We start from the raw sequence: 18961 nt of genomic DNA, 5'->3' as shown, positions 1-18961 counted from the left end.
TACTTTTACATAGCTCTTTACACAAAAATTCAATTCGTTAGAACCTCCAAATTGAATTTTATACCCCGAAATTTTCTATAAAATGGCAGATGACAAAAAACGATTGTTTTTCTGGAACCACCTAACTCGCGCCCGGCCCTTGCCCTCCTTCCCAAAATAAACATTTGCTACTTAAATTAGAGTTAGTCATATTTTTCATATGAGAATAGTAATCACGCCCTCCTCCATCCTCCTCAAAAATCAAGGATTTAACGTATAAATAGCCCCCTTTCTCAACTATTTGTATACAGCATTATACTAGCTGTAATTTCTCACCCTGTTTTATACAGGAAGAGGAGGGACCATCCCTTAATATGCATAGAATCTTACCTGCAAATAGGTTCGAGCCAAATCCTTTTTAAAAAATCGTGCTGCACTGTTTATCTCGAAAGTTAGACTTGTGATTCTCCACGTTTGGATTCGGGGTTTATGGCCCCCAGGGAAGAAAGGGAATAACTCTGTCCATTGCCCGCTATGAGAACAACAATCTCTTGCATAATGCTGTTCAAAATCAATGAGTGTCTAGACCACATGTCGGCACCCCTTTGTTCACGTTGGAAACCAATACACAACGGGACACCCTTTCTGTTAACAGCAATGAAAATAAAATTCAAAACAAAGGTTTGTGTTAACCAAAAAACCTATATCATAAAATAAACATAAGATCATTTTTTAGAACTGGAGGTTTCTCCACTTGACAGGCGGGGCCCTGAGGGTTTTTTCATACACCCTTATGTTTTTAAACAATTACATAACAATCAAAGAATTCCCAAATAAGAAAAAATTCCCTACTACGTAACAACCAACTCCCTACAGTATTATGTAACAAACAAGTTGTACAAAAGCAATAATATCAACGTCTTGAGGGAATCGCCTTTAAACTTCTTCGTGATCAACGATGAAAAAGAAAAGAGTAGTGGCAATGGGACCTCTAGAGATATTTAGGAGATACTAATAAAAATGGGTAAATTTCATGACCTACAGACCTTTCCCCTAGGGTTTTGGGCGTCATGCTGTCCCCAAATCTATAGTTATTGGACCATTCAACTATGCTGAACCAAATGGCTATTTCTAAACTTTGATCGGACGATTTTGAGGAGTGAGGGGTGTGGTAGGGGGACTAGTTTTACTCGATTTTTTGCTACTTAAAAAAAGCACTATAACTTTTAATTTATGTTCGAATGAGCCTTCTCTCATTATTTTATTACTATTCGTTCCGTACGGTCACCCCTGGAAAAGCAGCCAAAAAAACAACAATCAAACACAAACACAGACACAACTAAAGAAATAAAACAGTTATACGTGATCTTTCATGTAAAAAAAAATACAAAATTCCAGATTTTTCACAGATAGAAGCTTGGAACCTCTACAGTAGGGTTTTCTACTACGCTGAATCTGAGGATTTAGTTTTCATTAAGATTCTTTGACTTTTAGGGGTGTTTCTTTCCGTTTTCAAAAATGAAGTAAATTTTGTTAGGCTAGTAGATTTCGATAGGCAATGCTAAACTTAATGAATCGTGAACGTTTGGAATTAGCATAATGAGCCAATTCTTTTGATTTATCTATTTATTTAGAATCCCGTTTTTTAGAGTTTTGGTTACTATTCAGCCGTGTCACTCATTTTCTACAGTTCGTTACTGTTTTTACTGTTATAGTTTTTACTGTTTTAAAAAGTAAAGTTGAGATAAAGAGTCAAACTTTAGCGCAAAGAGCGAGGCATTGAAGAGGAAACAGCCCCTTTCATATACGGGGTAATTTCTGCTCGTTTTAAGTTTCAATGTCGCTCGTTACTTTCAGTTAAAAAAAACTTTTTTTTTTATTTATTTAATTCTAAGTAGAAGATGAACCATTTCCCATTAAGCTTAATGGGACTGAAGGAATGTAGTGCCCTCTAATGTCTGATAATATTTGTACTTTTGAAAGTTCTAGTTTAAACTTTCTTATGTGATTATTTAATAAGCATATTAACCATGAAAAACGAAGAAGTATCTATGCCATGTTTTTTTTATATATTTTTCTTTTTTAGAAGAAAACATAATTATGATTATAAGTAAATTTATAAATTTTAATATTATACATTGTAGATATTAATGTTATAAATTTAAATCTTAAAATTGTAATTTGTATTATAAATAACAAACTTTTTTTATGATTTTTTTCCGTTATATTTATTTTTATATTTTTGTTTCACATTTTTTTATTACCGGTCACGGTCATTAATACTAGTCTTTTTTAGAGATTATTTATAATGCCAAATATTTTTGACCCTTATCGTTTTACCAGAATTAGGAACTTAACATCCTGTAACGTCTTGTAACCAAATACTGTCTTGTAGTAAAGGTCTACAAATGCAGTTAACCCCTTTTTTCTGCTCTGACCCCTCCTCCAAAATACACGTACCAGCCTGCTCTTTCCTGCTCCCACACTCAAAATAGTTGACCACGCATTTACTTTGTCGGCTTTTAAAGCAAATAAGACAATTGAAGGTCTGGGCCTACCTTTCTCAAATGTCGGATGCTAATTGTCCTTCCATTTTAAAGAATGCTGAAATAATTAATTAGCGAAATCGTGTGAAAATGGGCGGCTATTGTTTATCTACAGGAAGTCTTCTATATCCATGATCAACATTAATTGGAAAATTGGGAAGACAAGTCGTCGAACTAAGATTAGGACATTGGAATCCATGGTAATGGCAGCGGTCAAGTATGGCCTGAAACTTGGGAGCTTTTAAAGGCTGGGGAAGAATTTCAGATGCCTCCCAGACGAATCGTCTTTAGTACCAGTGTTTCCACTTCTACCGATTTTTTAGGGGATCTACCAAATTCCTTGTCCATCTCCCGACAAAAAAAAGGATCCCGAAACTACCGAAAATCTACAGAAAACTCTGAATCCCGGAAAATGTTATTTTGTGTTGGTGGTCATTCTTTGTTTTTGATATGGCTCATGGCTGTTGTCTGTGATATTTTAGGGATTTTTTGAAGGGTGCTGACGGCGTAATTATACCTTCTTTTTGCGCGTATAGAATGTTGTATTTTATTCGCAAATCGCTTGAACACCTCCAAAAACATAACACAAAATAAAAAACAGTCCTACTGAAAATTCTACCGAACCCTGAAAGCCGTCTACCGATTTTCTACCAAAAATCACCGAGGTTTTCCAGATTGTTTGAAAAGAAAAGTGGAAACACTGTTTAGTACACATTTAACTGACGGTATAACCCATACAAGCAGTATGAAAAATGTGGTTCAGTCTTATTTTCTAGGATTATAACGAACAAAAGAAAATAAATCTAGGCAAGGCCGTATTCGGAATGTTGTTCGGGGGGAGAATGGGGGCTACAATAAAAATTTCAAAAACACATCAAAAGTATGTTCTATATATTTTTGTTACTTTTTTACGAGTCAGACAATAATGTGGGGAAAGGGTTTAACCCCCCCCCCCTTCTCCCAGGATGGATCTTTTTTTGGGTTATATCTCACTGATGAACGGTGACTCATTGCTAAAGACTATAATTTTGGCCGTTGATTTGGGCAAAACAAAAATCAGGTTGTCGTCGAATGGGTTGGGAAGATCTAATAAGATAGGATTTAGAAGAAACTGGGAGGTCATGAAAAGAAGGATTCGGGTGGAAAAGAAGCGTGATCATGTCTGTTGCTCTCAAGTGGGTTGATTCTGATGTAAGTTGTTAATAATTGTAGTGGTAACATTTGACCACTTTTATGTCCTTTTTTACTAATTTTTTTCTTAAATGCAATTGCTTTTTTTTGTCCTAGCATGGTAGGATAAACAGAGCTTCATATTAAAAACGGAAGCATGAGGATGCCTTTTGGTGTTTGTCCTCTCCCTCTTAAACCTGGAAATTAATACAGCTTCTATAGTAACTTACGTGGTTTGATAGTCATTGAAAAAATGTCACAAGAATTTGGCGACATTTGCCTGGTAAGATAAGAACAACTTAATAATAAGCACGTAAGCAGGGGAGTGGCCTTTCGGCGTTTGCCCTCTCCCTATTAAACCTGGAAATTAATACAGCTTCTATAGTAACTTACGTGGTTTGATAGTCACTGAAAAAATGTCACAAGAATTTGGCGACATTGCCTGGTAAGATAAGAACAACTTAATAATAAGCACGTTAGCAGGGGAGTGGCCTTTTGGCGTTTGTCCTCTCCCTATTAAACCTGGAAATTAATATAGCCTCTATAGTAACTTACGTGGTTTGATAGTCATTGAAAAAATATCACAAGAATTTGGCGACATTGCCTGGTAAGATAAGAACAACTTAATAACAAGCACGTAATCAGGGGAGTGGCCTTTCGGCGTTTTTCCTCTCCCTATTAAACCGGGAAATTAATACAGCTTCTGTAACTTACGTGATTTGATAGTCATTGAAAAAACGTTACAGAAATATGGCGACATTGCCTGGTAAGATAAAGACAACTTAATATTAAGCATGTAAGCAGGAGAGCAGCCTTTCGGTGTTTGTCCTCTCCCTATTAAACCTGGAGATTAATACGGCGTCTGTAGTAACTTACGTGCTTTGATAGTCATTGAAAAAACGTCAGAGGAATATAGCAACATTGCCTGGTAAGATAAACACAACTTAATATTAAGCACGTAAGCAGGAGAGCAGCCTTTCGGTGTTTGTCCTCTCCCTATTAAACCTGGAGATTAATACGGCTTCTGTAGTAACTTACGTGCTTTGATAGTCATTGAAAAAACGTCCATGAAATTTGACGACATTGCCTGGTAAGATAAACACAACTTAGTATTAAGCACGTAAGCAGGAGAGCGGCCTTTCGGTGTTTTTCCTCTCCCTATTAAACCTGGAGATTAATACAGCTTCTGTAGTAACTTACGTGCTTTGATAGTCATCGACAAAACGTCACAGGAAAATGGCGACATTGCCTGGTAAGATAAACACAACTTAATATTAAGCACGTAAGCAGGAGAGCAGCCTTTCGGTGTTTTTCCTCTCCCTATTAAACCTGGGGATTAATATGACTTCAGTAGTAACTTACGTGCTTTGATAGTCATTGAAAAGAGGTCACTGAAATTTGGCGACATTGCCTGGTAAGATAAACACGACTTAGTATTAAGCACGTAAGCAGGAGAGCGGCCTTTCGGTGTTTGTCGTCTCTCTATTAAACCTGGAGATTAATACAGCTTCTGTAGTAACTTACGTGCTTTGATAGTCATCGACAAAACGTCAAAGGAATATGGCGACATTGCCTGATAAGATAAACACAACTTAATATTAAGCACGTAAGCAGGAGAGCAGCCTTTCGGTGTTTGTCCTCTCCCTATTAAACCTGGAGATTAATACGGCTTCTGTTGTAACTTAATCGCTTTGATAGTCATTGAAAAAACGTCACTGAAATTTGGCGACATTGCCTGGTAAGATAAACACAACTTAATATTAAGCACGTAAGCAGGGGATCGGCCTTTTGGTGTTTGTCCTCTCCATCTTAAACCTGGAGATTAATACAGCTTCTATAGTAACTTACGTGATTTGATAGTCATTGAAAAAACTTCACAGGAATATGGCGACATTGTCTGGTAAGATAAACACAACTTAATATTAAGCACGTAAGCAGGAGAGCGGCCTTTCGGTGTTTATCCTCTCCCTCTTAAACCTGGAGATTAATACAGCTTCTATGGTAACTTACGTGCTTTGATAGTCATTGAAAAAATGTCACAGGAATATGGCCACATTGCCTGGTAAGATAAACACAACTTAATATTAAGCACGTAAACAGGGGATCGGCCTTTTGGTGTTTGTCCTCTCCATCTTAAACCTGGAGATTAATACAGCTTGTATAGTAACTTACGTGATTTGATAGTCATTGAAAAAACTTCACAGGAATACGGCGACATTGTCTGGTAAGATAAACACAACTTAATATTAAGCACGTAAGCAGGAGAGCGGCCTTTCGGTGTTCATCCTCTCCCTCTTTTTATCCTAACCTGTTTATCCTAACCTGGAGGTTAATACAGCTTCTATGGTAACTTACGTGATTTGATAGTCATTGAAAAAAACGTCACAGGATTATGGCGACATTCCCTGGTAAGATAAAAACAGATTAATATTGAGCACGTAAGCAGGGGATCAGCCCTTCGGTGTTTGTCCTCTCCCTATTAAACTTGGAGATAAATACAGCTTCTGTAGTAACTTACGTGATTTGATAGCCATTGAAAAAATGTCACGGGAATATGGTGACATTGCCTGATAAGTTAAACACAACTTAATATTAAGCACGTAAGCAGGGTATCAGCCTTTCGGTGTTTGTCCTCTCCCTCTTAAACCTGAAGATTAATGCAGCTTCTATAGTAACTTACGTGATTTGATAGTCGTTGAAAAAATGTCACTGGAATATGGTCATAGAAAAATCGTCACAGGAATATGGCGACATTGCCTGGTAGGATAAACACAACTTAATATTAAGCACATAAGCAGCGGAGAGGCCTTTGGGTGTTAGTCCTCTCCCTCTTAATCCTTGAGACTAATACAGCTTTTATAGTAGCTTATTTAGCTTTATGGTCATTGAAAAACGTCATAAGAATATGGCAACAAACAACACAATAGAAACAATTAATTAATGAACAAACAAGAATCTACATGACCAAAAAATTTTCAATGCGCTCCATACCTACATTAGGGAGGTCGGCCGATGTTTACCCTCCCCCCCCATATTCTAAAGAATATCTCCCCAGAAAATACTCCCCCCTAGAAATTACTCCAGGCAAAATACCCCAACCCCTTGAAAATAAACCCACGGAAACCCCTCCTTGCGGGAGATACCCCCCGGAAAATACCACCCCACGTGGCTGGTCTCCAATCCCTTTGGACTTAAAAAAAAGCATTATAACTCACAGATTTTTACAATCCTACATTAGGGAGAGCTGCCAGCATTTACCACCCAGAAAATACTCAGGGGTATTTTACGAGGGAGGGACGGGGGGGGTTAAACGCCAAAAACCATTAGGATATATCCCTAATAGCTAAAAGATATTATGAATTTTGTTCTCAATCATATTTATTAGCAGTGTTTTATCCTACTTTTGACACCCGAAGGAGATACCTCTTAAATTCTTCATTTTTCCATGCTTATTCATAAAAAAACTCTAATTCAAGTCAATGATTTCTTATAAAATGAATCAATGAATTTTCCACGCACTCATACATTAGGCACAATTATAGACCATCAACGTAGTTCTTTGCAAAATTATACTTCATATGTACTTGTTTAGTATGTAGATTATATTTATTTCAATTATATGTAAAATTATATGTACTTATATGTAATATAATATATATTATATTACATAATATACTATATATTACATATATATAATATAATATATCATATAATACAATATATAGTATACATTTATATGAATTATATAAATATATATATATATATATATATATATATATATATATATATATATATATATATATATATATATATATATATATATATATATATATATATATATATATAATATATATATATCATGAAAAGAGAAATCACCAATGCTACAGCACAAACACAAAAAAAAAAAAAAAAAAAAAAAAAAAAAAAAAAAAAAAAAGAGACAGAAGGAGAAAAGGAAGACTGTTTTCCTAAATTATTGATTAATATAGACCAGCACTTGAATGAGGCCTTAACCCTACTCATCCATACAATCACATAGGTCAAACAGTATAGCCACACACAATCAACCATAAAGAATAATCCGTGGACAGGCAGTCATGTCGTCAATAAGTATAAGTCGTCATTTACCGAACAATAGAAAAAATAATATAGACAAATAATTCAGAGGCAACACCCAACATAAGGGCTCATCAGGAGAATACACTGGCCTATATAGGGTTTCGCCACTCTAAATTCTCTACCCAGCACAGTGTTGTGGCTACCACAGAATATCCATGGAATCCCCGGGTCAGGTATCACCCCCAAAATACATGCCTATGAAATAAAAACAGCAAATGTAAAACAACCAAGTAAAACCAAAACAAGCTTATCCTATTAATATATCCCTCCCTTTAGCAACAATAGGTAAACTAAATATTATAAATTTTACCAAATCACACATATTAACACATTGCAAAAAACCTGAATGAACTAAACAATTATAGAATTCATCTTTACCATGTGGCTAATTTTTTAAAAAATCCGCTCAATTAGAAACACAATTTAAAAATAAATGGCGCTGTGACAACATTTCTCGAACCTCCGAAATTAGTTACAAATTTCTTTAAGTATTTCTAGATAATTCTTTTGATATTTATTTAAAAGTTCGTTATAATGAAAACTAAATTTTTTAAATTGCCAAGTTAATTTATTTGCAGAAAAACCTCTTGATATCAATTTTTGGCTTAAGATTTTACATCTATTTTTAAAATCAATATAATTACTACAAATCCTTGCATAACGAAGTAACTGTGAGAAAAACGCTGAATATGTGATATTTGAGTGTATATTACTTTCAGGGAATGGAAAACTAATCACTTCAGAATCAAAATCATCCGTTTTATTATACATTTTAAAACTTAATTTATTATTATCACAAATATTAATATTTAAATCTAAGAAATGGTCTTCATGACCAGCGCCATGACTAGGGTCAAGAATAAGCTCTGATGGATATATATTTTTAGAAATATCAATGAAATCCTTACAATTTAAGACCAAAATATCATCTAAATATCTTTTATTATTTGACAAAGCATGTTTTAAATTAATTGGATTATTCTTATCCATCATATATTTATATTCTAGTTGACTTAAAAACAAGTCAGCTATAAATGGACTGGCATTCCCCCCCATGGGAATTCCCATAATTTGCTTGTACAAATCACCCCCAAATCTTATATAAGTATTGTATAAAACAAATTCCAATAACTCAAAAATCATATCCAAGCTGTAACATCTCAAGTTAACTGTAGTATTAAAGCAGTTTGTCCATATAGCTTTTTTATTATAACTGTCTATTTTTAAGAACCTTTTACTAGATAAGAGGAAAGATTTCTTTGTAACAGTTTTTAAATTATCAAACACTAAATTAAGTGATAAATTAGTATACATTGTTGCAAAATCGAAAGACTCAATTCTTTTAGCTGAAACCATTGTTAAAGAATCTATCACCTGCAGTGAATTATTAACACTCCAATATGGATTAAAATTCGAAAATTTTTTAATACCAGAACAATAGGTTTTAAGTTTATTTACAATTTCCTTTAAAATTAAAGAGAGGTCAGTAGCAGCAATGCGGGTTGGACATTTAGCTGCTCCAGCAATAAACCGTGGTTTAGGGAAATTCTTATGAAATTTTACAGTCCAATATAGGAAAGGGAACTTTTTATCATTGTCATTTATTTTAATATTAAAATTTTTAAAAAAGTATTTCTTCAGTCTTTTCAATTAAATTCTCATCCTCTATATTTACCTTTTCATAAACATTAGTTGTGCATAACTCCCTTTTTAAGATATCACAATACAGCTTCTGACAAATTATGACAAAATTATTATTAGCTTTATCCACTGGCACAATTACAAATTCATTCTTTAGATTAGCAATTGCTTCTTTAATCTTCGCATTATAAAATAATGATTTAGTGTTACTATTTTTTAAGTTAGAATATATTTTATTTCTTACTCTACTAATAATTAAATTCTTCCAACTTTGAAAACTCTCTTTATTTTTATTCTCTTTCTTACACCACTTATCAATAAATAAATCAAAATCATTTTCCAAGCCATCAAGAACACTCGATGGTTTCAGATGATGAGAAAGACGGAAATTAGCCCCTTTATTCATTATAAGTTGAAGATCATCATGCTTTATTATTGACAAGTCCCCTGTTATAACATGTTTGTAAGTAGGATTTACAAATGGGCCAAGTTGCTTACAATTACAAACCGGTTTCCAATTTATATCACTATCTAGTTTTTTTAGTATTAAATTATAATTAAAAATAATTTGCCCAATAGTTTTTGAAAATTTATAAGTTAAAACTGGACTATCATTATAATTTAAATTACTAGGAAGGGCCTGTTTCACATGCCGCTGATTTAAAATTTCTGGTAAATTAATATCTTCAATCTGCTTGCAAGTAAAATTAATAGGTAAATATAATCTGTTATCCTTATTACTAATCTTATCGAACTTTTTCTTTTTTGAAATAAATTTCGTTTTAGTTAGAATGCAAATTGTATCACATATTACTTTAAAATTATAATCAAGAGCTGTATTATTCTTAACAATCCAGAAAAGTTTGATTAAATTCCTCTTGGATAAATTATTTAGACACTTTATTACAGAAATCATACCCCTAGATTCAAGTAGCTGGCATAGATCTATAGAAAGCATATGTACATCTAATTCATTTTTTCTATTATTTTTCCTATGTCCTCTCGATCGTTTTTTACGTTTAGTAGGACAAGTAAAAGAAGGATGGTCCATAAAACCATCAATACATTTAACAACAACATGAGACATGTCACCATATTTTGCTACACGATCATTTAGCCCAAAAGGATAAGCTGTACCAAGAGTATGGATCCAGAAATCCTCCTGTTTACGTAGTCTATTATTCTTCTCTTCTTTATTTAAATTTTCTAATTCTAAATTTTCTAAAATTGTGACAGTTATATCTGATATGGAACATTTACCATTATTACAATGTTGAACTAGATAGTTATTAGTTTTTTTATTATTAACTGTTGTCTTGTGTCCAGAAAATCTTTTATATATATTATTAGTTGTTTCCCCCACATATTGTAGGCAGCATTTATTACATTCTAATAGGTAAATTACATTGGTTGTTCTACAATTAACATTACCACGTAACTTGCATGCAAAATTTTTATTATACAATGTACTTTTAACAGATGTCCGTGGGACAAAATGATCTTGGCAAAGAAAACAACGACTTTCACACTTACTAACTTTCAAAAAATCGTTCCGAGTTCCGAGGCTAATATTTGTGTTTTGTTGCATAAAAAGTTATTGAAAATAAATCCAAAACAAACCAACATCCAAATCAAAATCCAACAATCAAAGTCCAAAAAACATGCCAAGGTCAATAGGTCAATAAATACATAAACAAAAAGATGAAAGAACATGAAATTTGCATAAGTGCCATCTCACCAATAATTAACAATATCAGGTTAAAAACCTGGACCAGGGTAAAGGTCTGTCGGGGAGAAAACTAAAAAAAAATTTTCTCCACCAGCACTGGATCCAACCTGGAATAATATCATGAAAAGAGAAATCACCAATGCTACAGCACAAACACACAAAAAAAAAAACAAAAAAAAGAGACAGAAGGAGAAAAGGAAGACTGTTTTCCTAAATTATTGATTAATATAGACCAGCACTTGAATGAGGCCTTAACCCTACTCATCCATACAATCACATAGGTCAAACAGTATAGCCACACACATTTAACCATAAAGAATAATCCGTGGACAGGCAGTCATGTCGTCAATAAGTATAAGTCGTCATTTACCGAACAATAGAAAAAACAATATAGACAAATAATTCAGAGGCAACATTCAACATAAGGGCTCATCAGGAGAATACACTGGCCTATATAGGGTTTCGCCACTCTAAATTCTCTACCCAGCACAGTGTTGTGGCTACCACAGAATATCCATGGCATCCCCGGGTCAGGTATCACCCCCAAAATACATGCCTATGAAAAAAAAACAGCAAATGTAAAACAACCAAGTAAAACCAAAACAAGTTTATCCCATTAATATATCCCTCCCTTTAGCAACAATAGGTAAACTAAATATTATAAATTTTACCAAATCACAAATATTAACACATTGCAAAAAACCTGAATGAACTAAACAATTATAGAATTCATCTTTACCATGTGGCTAATTTTTTAAAAAATCCGCTCAATTAGAAACACAATTCAAAATAAATGGCGCTGTGACAACATTTCTCGAACCTCCGAAATTAGTTAAAAATTTCTTTAAGTATTTCTAGATAAATCTTTTGATATTTATTTAGAAGTTCGTTATAATGAAAACAAAATTTTTTAAATTGCCAAGTTAATTTATTTGCAGAAAAACCTCTTGATATCAATTTTTGGCTTAAGATTTTACATCTATTTTTAAAATCAATATAATTACTACAAATCCTTGCATAACGAAGTAACTGTGAGAAAAACGCTGAATATGTGATATTTGAGTGTATATTACTTTCAGGGAATGGGAAACTAATCACTTCAAAATCAAAATCATTCGTTTTATTATACATTTTAAAACTTAATTTATTATTATCACAAATATTAATATTTAAATCTAAGAAATGATCCTCATGACCAGCGCCATGACTAGGCTCAAGAATAAGCTCTGATGGATATATATTTTTAGAAATATCAATGGAATCCTTACAATTTAAGACCAAAATATCATCTAAATATCTTTTATTATTTGACAAAGCATGTTTTAAATTAATTGGATTATTCTTATCCATCATATATTTATATTCTAGTTGACTTAAAAACAAGTCAGCTATAAATGGGATGGCGTTCCCCCCCATGGGAATTCCCATAATTTGCTTGTACAAATCACCCCCAAATCTTATATAAGTATTGTATAAAACAAATTCCAATAACTCAAAAATCATATCCAAGCTGTAACATCTCAAGTTAACTGTAGTATTAAAGCAGTTTGTCTATATAGCTTTTTTATTATAACTGTCTATTTTTAAGAACCTTTTACTAGATAAGAGGAAAGATTTCTTTATAACAGTTTTTAAATTATCAAACACTAAATTAAGTGATAAATTAGTATACATTGTCGCAAAATCGAAAGACTCAATTCTTTTATCTGAAACCATTGTTAAAGAATCTATCACCTGCAGTGAATTATTAACACTCCAATTTGGATTAAAATTCGAAAATTTTTTAATACCAGAACAATAGGTTTTAAGTTTATTTACAATTTCCTTTAAAATTAAAGAGAGGTCAGTAGCAGCAATGCGGGTTGGACATTTAGCTGCTCCAGCAATAAACCGTGGTTTAGGGGGATTCTTATGAAATTTTACAGTCCAATATAGGAAAGGGAACTTTTTATCATTGTCATTTATTTTAATATTAAAATTTTTAAAAAGTATTTCTTCAGTCTTTTCAATTAAATTCGCATCCTCTATATTTACCTTTTCATAAACATTAGTTGTGCATAACTCCCTTTTTAAGATATCACAATACAGCTTCTGACAAATTATGGCAAAATTATTATTAGCTTTATCCACTGGCACAATTACAAATTCATTCTTTAGATTAGCAATTGCTTGTTTAATCTTCGCATTATAAAATAATGATTTAGTGTTACTATTTTTTAAGTTAGAATATATTTTATTTCTTACTCTACTAATAATTAAATTCTTCCAACTTTGAAAACTCTCTTTATTTTTATTCTCTTTCTTACACCACTTATCAATAAATAAATCAAAATCATTTTCCAAGCCATCAAGAACACTCGATGGTTTCAGATGATGAGAAAGACGGAAATTAGCCCCTTTATTCATTATAAGTTGAAGATCATCATGCTTTATTATTGACAAGTCCCCTGTTATAACATGTTTGTAAGTAGGATTTACAAATGGGCCAAGTTGCTTACAATTACAAACCGGTTTCCAATTTATATCACTATCTAGTTTTTTTAGTATTAAATTATAATTAAAAATAATTTGCCCAATAGTTTTTGAAAATTTATAAGTTAAAACTGGACTATCATTATAATTTAAATTACTAGGAAGGGCCTGTTTCACATGCCGCTGATTTAAAATTTCTGGTAAATTAATATCTTCAATCTGCTTACAAGTAAAATTGATAGGTAAATATAATCTGTTATCCTTATTACTAATCTTATCGAACTTTTTCTTTTTTGAAATAAATTTCGTTTTAGTTAGAATGCAAATTGTATCACATATTACTTTAAAATTATAATCAAGAGCTGTATTATTCTTAACAATCCAGAAAAGTTTGATTAAATTCCTCTTGGATAAATTATTTAGACACTTTATTACAGAAATCATACCCCTAGATTCAAGTAGCTGGCATAGATCTATAGAAAGCATATGTACATCTAATTCATTTTTTCTATTATTTTTCCTATGTCCTCTCGATCGTTTTTTACGTTTAGTAGGACAAGTAAAAGAAGGATGGTCCATAAAACCATCAATACATTTAACAACAACATGAGACATGTCACCATATTTTGCTACACGATCATTTAGCCCAAAAGGATAAGCTGTACCAAGAGTATGGATCCAGAAATCCTCCTGTTTACGTAGTCTATTATTCTTCTCTTCTTTATTTAAATTTTCTAATTCTAAATTTCTAAAATTGTGACAGTTATATCTGATATGGAACATTTACCATTATTACAATGTTGAACTAGATAGTTATTAGTTTTTTTATTATTAACTGTTGTCTTGTGTCCAGAAAATCTTTTATATATATTATTAGTTGTTTCCCCCACATATTGTAGGCAGCATTTATTACATTCTAATAGGTAAATTACATTGGTTGTTCTACAATTAACATTACCACGTAACTTGCATGCAAAATTTTTATTATACAATGTACTTTTAACAGATGTCCGTGGGACAAAATGATCTTGGCAAAGAAAACAACGACTTTCACACTTACTAACTTTCAAAAAAATCGTTCCGAGTTCCGAGGCTAATATTTGTGTTTTGTTGCATAAAAAGTTATTGAAAATAAATCCAAAACAAACCAACATCCAAATCAAAATCCAACAATCAAAGTCCAAAAAACATGCCAAGCTCAATAGGTCAATAAATACATAAACAAAAACATGAAAGAACATGAAATTTGCATAAGTGCCATCTCACCAATAATTAACAATATCAGGTTAAAAACCTGGACCAGGGTAAAGGTCTGTCGGGGAGAAAACTAAAAAAAAAATTTCTCCACCAGCACTGGATCCAACCTGGAATAATATCATGAAAAGAGAAATCACCAATGCTACAGCACAAACACAAAAAAAAAAAAAAAAAAAAAAAAAAAAAAAAAAGAGACCGAAGGAAAAAAGGAAGACTGTTTTCCTAAATTAGTGATTAATATAGACCAGCACTTGAATGAGGCCTTAAACCTACTCATCCATACAATCACATAGGTCAAACAGCATAGCCACACACAATCAACCATAAAGAATAATCCATGGACAGGCAGTCATGTCGTCAATAAGTATAAGTCGTCATTTACCGAACAATAGAAAAAATAATATAGACAAATAATTCAGAGGCAACACCCAACATAAGGGCTCATCAGGAGAATACACTGGCCTATATAGGGTTTCGCCACTCTAAATTCTCTACCCAGCACAGTGTTGTGGCTACCACAGAATATCCATGGCATCCCCGGGTCAGGTATCACCCCCAAAATACATGCCTATGAAAAAAAAACAGCAAATGTAAAACAACCAAGTAAAACCAAAACAAGCTTATCCTATTAATATATCCCTCCCTTTAGCCACAATAGGTAAACTAAATATTATAAATTTTACCAAATCACAAATATTAACACATTGCAAAAAACCTGAATGAACTAAACAATTATAGAATTCATCTTTACCATGTGGCTAATTTTTTAAAAAATCCGCTCAATTAGAAACACAATTCAAAATAAATGGCGCTGTGACAACATTTCTCGAACCTCCAAAATTAGTTAAAAATTTCTTTAAGTATTTCTAGATAATTCTTTTGATATTTATTTAAAAGTTCGTTATAATGAAAACTAAATTTTTTAAATTGCCAAGTTAATTTATTTGCAGAAAACCTCTTGATATCAATTTTTGGCTTAAGATTTTACATCTATTTTTAAAATCAATATAATTACTACAAATCCTTGCATAACGAAGTAACTGTGAGAAAAACGCTGAATATGTGATATTTGAGTGTATATTACTTTCAGGGAATGGGAAACTATTCACTTCAAAATCAAAATCATCCGTTTTATTATACATTTTAAAACTTAATTTATTATTATCACAAATATTAATATTTAAATCTAAGAAATGATCTTCATGACCAGCGCCATGACTAGGCTCAAGAATAAGCTCTGATGGATATATATTTTTAGAAATATCAATGAAATCCTTACAATTTAAGACCAAAATATCTTCTAAATATCTTTTATTATTTGACAAAGCATGTTTTAAATTAATTGGATTATTCTTATCCATCATATATTTATATTCTAGTTGACTTAAAAACAAGTCAGCTATAAATGGGCTGGCATTCCCCCCCATGGGAATTCCCATAATTTGCTTGTACAAATCACCCCAAATCTTATATAAGTATTGTATAAAACAAATTCCAATAACTCAAAAATCATATCCAAGCTGTAACATCTCAAGTTAACTGTAGTATTAAAGCAGTTTGTCCATATAGCTTTTTTATTATAACTGTCTATTTTTAAGAACCTTTTTACTAGATAAGAAGAAAGATTTCTTTATAACAGTTTTTAAATTATCAAACACTAAATTAAGTGATAAATTAGTATACATTGTCGCAAAATCGAAAGACTCAATTCTTTAGCTGAAACCATTGTTAAAGAATCTATCACCTGCAGTGAATTATTAACACTCCAATATGGATTAAAATTCGAAAATTTTTATTACCAGAACAATAGGTTTTAAGTTTATTTACAATTTCCTTTAAAATTAAAGAGAGGTCAGTAGCAGCAATGCGGGTTGGACATTTAGCTGCTCCAGCAATAAACCGTGGTTTAGGGGGATTCTTATGAAATTTTACAGTCCAATATAGGAAAGGGAACTTTTTATCATTGTCTTTTATTTTAATATTAAAATTTTTAAAAAGTATTTCTTCAGTCTTTTCAATTAAATTCTCATCCTCTATATTTACCTTTTCATAAATATTAGTTGTGCATAACTCCCTTTTTAAGATATGGTCTTCATTTATACTCCCTGTGTCCCAGTCGTCATTTGTGTCCCGGTGCTTTGTTGATGGTGATTGCTAATCGAACATTCCTTGTGTCCCGGTCGCTTTCTCTTTGAGTGTCGTCATTTATATTCCCTATGTGCCGGTGTCCCGGTCGTCATTTGTGTCCCGATGTCCCGGTCTGTAATTTCATCAGTCGAAAACATGACGTCAGTCGACACACAAACATGACGTCACTCGACAGACACACACACACACTCATACACACACAGACAACTTATTTAAATATATATATATATATATATATATATATATATATATATTATATATATATATATATATATATATATATATGTTTTTAACTACGTAAAACTTGCGAATATACAACATTCTTCGCTGTCCCATTGTCTGTGCATATAAATAGAAAAACAATTCGTATTCAGATCTATACCTCATTATTCTAATGATTGCCCTTGAGCTTTGTTTATGGTGATTGCTAATCGAACATTCCCTGTGTCCCCGTTGTCATTTATATATTCCCCCTGTGCCCCTTAGCGTCCCCGCTGTAGTTGTGTCACTGTGTCCCGGTCGTCATTTGTGTCCCGGTGTCCCAGTCTGTAATTTCTCTTTGAGTGTCCCGGTCGTCATTTGTGTCCTCATGTCCCAGTCTGTAATTTCTCTTTGAGTGTCCCGGTTGTCATTTAAATTCTCTGTGTCCGGTCGTCATTTGTGCCCCGGTTGTCCATGGGAAAAACAATCCGTATTCAGATCTATACTTCATTATTCTAATGATTGCCCCTGAGCTTTGTTGATGGTGATTGCTAATCGAACATTCCCTGTGTCCCAGTCGTTATTTATATATCCCCCCTGTAACCCCCCGGCTTCCCGTTGTAGTTGTGTCCCGGTGTCCCGGTCGTCATTTATGTTCCCTGTGTCCCGGTCGTTATTTGTGTCCCGGTGTCCCAGTCTGTAATTTCTCTTTGAGTGTCCCGGTCGTCATTTATATTCCCTTTGTCCCGTAAGTCGTTACACGCCATATAAGTTACGCGCAATTGTAGTTGTGTCCCTGTGTCCCACCTGTGAATATAGATAGATATATATATGTTTTTAACTACGTAAAACTTGCGAATATACAACATTCTTGGCTGTCCCATTGTTTTTGCATATACAGAGCCTTTTATACTTACAATGAGGTCATATGCAAACGCTCTTTTTACAAACAAACAAACATGCATACATACAACTTATTTTATATAGATAGATAGATAGATAGATAGATATACATATACAATACAAATTAACGGCGTAAAACTTGCGAATATACAACATTCTTCGCTGTCCCATTGTCAGTTCATATAAATAGATTGTCAGGTTTACCGACCCTCGAATATGGAACGTACAATAGTCCATGGGAAAATATTCTGTATCAAGATCTATACCGCATTTTTCTAATGATTGCTCTTGAGCTTTGTTGACGGTCATTGCAAATGCTAATCGAATTGGGAATTGCAATCTTTTAAATTGAAAAGTCAGATCCATTGGAATCATGGGAATGCGATGAATAAAAACAGCCTCACCCTCAAAAGGACCTGTCAAGATTGTTGCCTCTATTACGTTTTTTTATTGTTTTTTTTTACGACAAGTCGCGTGCCATTGCAAAGCTTTGGTGGGTTGATATTTCGCAACAATATTATTGGTACGCCTATTTTTAGTTGTAGCACGTGTGGTGAAACCCTGGGAGATCCAGGATTTAAAAATTCAGATGGATAATAACCGCCTCATTTGGTTCCAGAACTGTGTCGACTGACATGTAAAGGACTGCCTGCTCTCGAATCTTGGTCAAAACAATATTTTTGATTTCGTGGACGTCTTTATTCTTGGCTGCCAGAATCCCTCGTTCACTTAGCCATTTATGATTTTTATATTTGATTATAATATTTGGAAATACTTTTTCAACCAATTCATATTA

At 32.9% G+C, this 18961-nt stretch overlaps 1 protein-coding gene across 2 annotated transcripts in view; it reads left to right on the top strand.

Annotated features, from left to right (window-relative positions):
* The window catches only part of LOC136033126 (receptor-type tyrosine-protein phosphatase kappa-like), a gene marked incomplete in the record, with an annotated part of 235592 nt that overhangs the window by 183325 nt on the left and 33306 nt on the right, over positions 1-18961 (top strand).

This window comes from Artemia franciscana, chromosome 11 (assembly GCF_032884065.1).
Source record: "Artemia franciscana chromosome 11, ASM3288406v1, whole genome shotgun sequence".
Taxonomy (NCBI): Eukaryota; Metazoa; Arthropoda; class Branchiopoda; order Anostraca; family Artemiidae; genus Artemia; species Artemia franciscana.
The sequence above is the reverse complement of the archived record's forward strand: the minus strand, read 5'-3'. Positions and strand labels throughout refer to the sequence as shown.